The sequence below is a fragment of the Anser cygnoides genome, chromosome 2 (genome assembly GCF_040182565.1).
Source record: "Anser cygnoides isolate HZ-2024a breed goose chromosome 2, Taihu_goose_T2T_genome, whole genome shotgun sequence".
Taxonomy (NCBI): domain Eukaryota; kingdom Metazoa; phylum Chordata; class Aves; order Anseriformes; family Anatidae; genus Anser; species Anser cygnoides.
In genome coordinates this window covers 163,439,915-163,444,577 of record NC_089874.1, presented here as the reverse complement: position 1 = coordinate 163,444,577, position 4,663 = coordinate 163,439,915, and positions in this window count along the sequence as shown.

Here is a 4,663-nt window from a genome sequence, read left to right as displayed (position 1 = left end):
TCAGCCCTCCCCACAGCTCCCTCCGTGCCCAACGCCCCCCTTGCCATGGTCTGGCTGCACATGGCCCCGCTGGGCTGCGCCCCTGTGCCCCGTCAGCACAGCCTGCCCTGTGCCCTTCGGGCAGGAGGGGGCCAGGCTCTGAGCAGGGCAAGGGGCACGAGGGTCCCCAGCTGGCCCCGATGCCGATCGGTGGTCCTGTCCTGCAGGCAACTGCCTGCTCGGGCAGCGCCCTCTGTGGAGGAGGAGGGAGAAACGGGGAGAGACAACAGGGCCTTTGTGCCTGCGCTGCTCTCATCCCCAGCAGCCTCTCCTCCTTTTCCCCATCTCGCAGCAGCCCCGTAACCACCCCTGACCCCAGCTACTCTCCCATGCCCCCAGCATTTAGCCCCACGCTAAAATGCCCCAGCACCTCATCCTGGTGGCAGCTCTCACCCAGTCCCTCTCCCATGGCAGCCCCTGCAGTCCCCCCCACCCCGCGCATGCTGTGTGTCCGTCCCCTGCCCAGTCGGCCGCACTGGTGTGTCTGCGTGGCTGCACCCTGGGCTGCAGCTGCAGGGCTGACAGACCCCCCAGGCTTCCAGCTGGCACCAAGGCAGCTGAGGAGGAAGTGGGGGACCCCCAACTTTGCCCTCATCCTGTTTTCCGACATGGATGTGCAGGTGGAGCCTGTACTGCCCCAAACATGCCCAAGCCACCCTACTGCTGCCTGAGTCACCTGCGCACCCCTCCTCTGCCTCCGTCACCAGCCCCACGCCTTTCCCCGGACCCCGCACCCAGCCCCACACCCGGCTCCCCATCTCCACCCTGCGCACCCCTGCTCCTATCACTGGTGCCACGGGTGCTTGGTGGACCCCAAAAGTAAGCAGGCACCAGGCACAGGGAGGTGGGCCTCTGGGGCAGCTGGGCGCTGCAGGGCCATGCTGCAGCCCCGTCCTGGTGCCAGCCCTGCGCCATGCTGGGGAGGACGGGATATGCGCCGCTTGGGCAAGGTGTTTACGGTGTGTAGGAGTGTGTTGTCTGGAGAGCTGCCGGTATCCAGGTGCGGGGCTGGATGGGTGAGCCCGCGGCACAGCGTGGTCCAGCAGGCACATGGAGATGGCTCCCACTGTGGGTCCCCATGGCAGCAGCTCTGCACCCCACGCAGAGGCAGCCCCGTGCTCGGTGTAGCCGTGTGCCCACGCAGGGACCCGCTCCGTGCCCGCTGCTTGAGCAGTGCAGAGCCCAGTGCTCCGGGACTGCAGACAGACCCTCGGGCCCACCCCGGGCAGCAGAGCTGCGGCACCGAGAGAGGGGCTGGCCCGGGTGCCTTCGGCAGGCCATGACCCACAGCTATGGGGTGATGTCCAAACGGGGCAGCAGCAGCAGTGGATGCAGTTTCCCCCTGGCAGGGCCAGCAGCCAGCGCCATAACTGTCCCCTGTTAGAGTGGTACACTGGGAGGAGGCTGTGTGCCAAAAGCCAGCGTGGGTTTCCGATGGCCACATGGGCATTGCCAGTGACGGCAGAGGTTTCACTCCAAGGAGGAGCCAGGGAGCCTTAATCCAAAGGCAAACAGTGATGAGTGCGTGCCGCTGCAGAGGGATCAGCACCAACATGTTGGAGTGGTGCCGTCACCACAGAGCTTCCCGCAGGCGAGGCTGACCTGCTGGCCCCCTAGTGGGGTCCTGGACCCATCCACGGCCTCCCGAAGGCTGTGCTGCCCTCGGCTGGGAGCAAGGACGGCCACGGGGCTGCAGCAGGGCCAGGCACGGTGCACGGGGGTCAGGACAGTAACACACGTCTTGCCAGGGGCCAGGGAGCCCGGCGCTGGCAGCCAAAGGGGATCATCCCCTTGCTTTCCTGAAGAGGAATCGTGCTGGGCTGTGCTAGGGTGTTCTGCTGCTACGCCTGCCGACAATGTTTTGCTTTTGCTTTTTTGGGCACGCTGCCCAAACACAGGGGAAAGCATCTGGTTACGGTAATTAGCAGTAATGTGTGGTTGCAATTCATGCGTATGCATTTGAACTGACTGTCTGTGGCTTAACCAAAACATCTTTGCTAACAAAGAAAAGGGCTCAAACCAGCTAGGGCACCTCTCCCGGCCCATGGGCGGCCATGGCTCAATCTGGAGGTTTCTGTTCACTCCCAGGAGCCGCAGTGAATCCTCTGTTCCCCGGGCTGCTGAGCCAGACGGGCTGCAGAGAGGCTTTTTGTGGACAACGGGAAGCTCATGGGCAGCCCAGAGGCGTGCACACAGGGATGCGGTTGCTCAGTGGTGCAGGAGTCACCCCAGGGTGGCCAGTCCCACCTCAGCTGGCAGGGATAGCTGAAGGAGACCGCCACGGCCGGCTGCTGGGCGCTGCGGGGAGGGCGCTGCCGCAAGGGAACAGCTCTGGAGGTGCTCAGCCAACGCCGCGCTGCGTGCCCCAGCCGGGGCAGCCTCCTGCAGCAAACACCGCGTGCTGGGCGCCCCACGGGGCCGCCTCTCCTGAGGCACCGAGGCTGTGCCCGGCCAGCTGCAGAGCGCGTGGCCCCACAAGGGCACAACAGCACGGGCAGTGCAGCCGGGACAGCTCGGGACGGGGCGAGGTGTGCAGGAGCTGGCCCACGGCCAGCTGGGACGTGGCGGGGCTCAGGCCAGACGCTGAGCTCAGCACCAGGAGGTATCTGCTGTGGCTCTGCTGCCAGGTACCTGCACTCACACACATGAAAACAGCCTTGTGCAGGTGAGAGTGGGGGATCGCACACACACGCCCATGAAAGTGGCGCACACGCAGGCTTGTACATGCACTGGCCCCAGCTCAGGAGCAGGGCTGGCGTGCAGACATTGACCCCTGCATTACCAAAGCCACCAGCACTCGTGTCCTGGATGAGCCAAGTCCGGTCAGCTGCTGTCCCCAGTACGGCACTGCTTCCAGCCCCACGGGCATTCTGACCCCATGCCTGGCCATTGGCTTTGCAGGATCAGGATGGGGTCTAGGGATGTGAGCTGGCTGCATCTGGGGCTGTGCCGGGTGCGCATCGAGGGCATGCGGGGCTGGCCCCTGCTCCTGCGGTTCCCACAGCCAAGGCTGGCACCGGGGCAGTTGGGGAACAGGGCAGCACCCGCCTCCGTGGGGACCCGCTGGCAGGAGGGCTGCTCCGCCACGCGAGCAGGGCCCCACGCAACCCGGCTCCACCGGGACGGCTCGGATGCGGGGGCTCGGGTGCCTGTGCCCGGCCATGCTGCTGCCCATCCGGGGCTGAGCCTCCAGCACTTGGCAGCTGCCTGCTCACTCGCTGCCCCCATGAACTGCTCGTGCAGCAAAGCAAAGCAATGTGCTTGCAGCCTGTGACACTCCTCTCCCAGCCACGGCAGCAGGAGATGGTGAGCTCCTTGGCACCATGCTGCCGTGAGGATGGCACAGCTGCAGGGGGTCCCTGTGCTCCTCAGGCCTGTGTGCCTGCCCGGGCACACACACACGCACAGACACAGACACACACAGACACCCGCAGACACCACTGTGGGTGCCGGTGCCTGCCCAGCCCTACGAGCAATGCCATGCCACACGCACTCCCCCCGCTGCCCCATGCCTGTTGTCTTTGCGTCCCAGCCAGAGTCGGTGCCTGGGGCCCTGGATGTGGCTGACACAGGCTGGTGGTGCCGGTGGTGCGGGGTGTGTTCCCCGCCTGGGAGGGGTGGATGCCATTTCCACAGGCAGAGGAATGTGCAGTGCAATCCGTGTCGGCGGCCCCAGCCCACGCCGGCAGCACTGCGCGGAGCGACCCGGGTGTGCTGGTGGATGCTCTGCTCTGCGGGGAGCAGTGGGGCTCGGTGCTGTTCGGGGGGGCTGCAGGGGCCCTTTCGTGTGGGCTGGATGGGGGACGGGCACTGATGCATTTCCAGACCTGTCCCCCTTTGGCAGTGTCCAACACAGAAGTACTTTGTTCAGGAAAAAATGAGTGCAGAGGCAGTTTTAGGGGACAGTGGTGTAGAAGTGGGACTAAATCCCATGGGAGCCAACAGGACCAGGGCAAGGGAGGAGGCAGCCAGGCAAATCCCAAACCCCACTGGAGGATCAGTGGAGGGCTGTGGCTGCCCTGAGTCACGGGGGTCTTGGACTCATTCCCCAGCACAGAGAGGTGCCAGGGAAGGGCTCTGCTGCTGTGACACCTGGGGACTGTCCCCACATGCATAGTGTCCCTGCGGGGCACAGCCACTTCTCCACCGTGAGCAGCACCTTGGGACCCAGGCCCAGGCTGCCCCGCAGCCATCTATCCCCATCCCAGCTTCCCCCGGCAGCACCGGACCAGTAGCACCACTGCAGGGCCGTGCTGGCCTGGGACCCTCGTGTCTGGAGGTTGCGGGGCCAGAGAAGGGCGGCGGGCACACGGGGACGGCGGCGCTGCGTGTCCCAGCACTGCCTGCCGTGGGGCGCAGCACAGGCCTGGCCCCCCACCCTGGGCAGAGGTGCTGGGCACAGCAGGAATCCCAGCAACGCTTTCCTCGGAAAGGAGGTAACGTGGCACGGCGCCTGCTGGCACCCACGGCGGCAGCCCAGGCTTGTGAGCCTCGGCCCCAGCGCTGCGCGTCTCTGCCGGTGGCACAGGGCTGGGTGCACGCCCCGGCGGGCACTGCCCCCCCCGCTGCTGCGCAGGGACAGGCAGCAGGGTGAGCGGACAGACAGACTGCAGCAAGCCCCGGG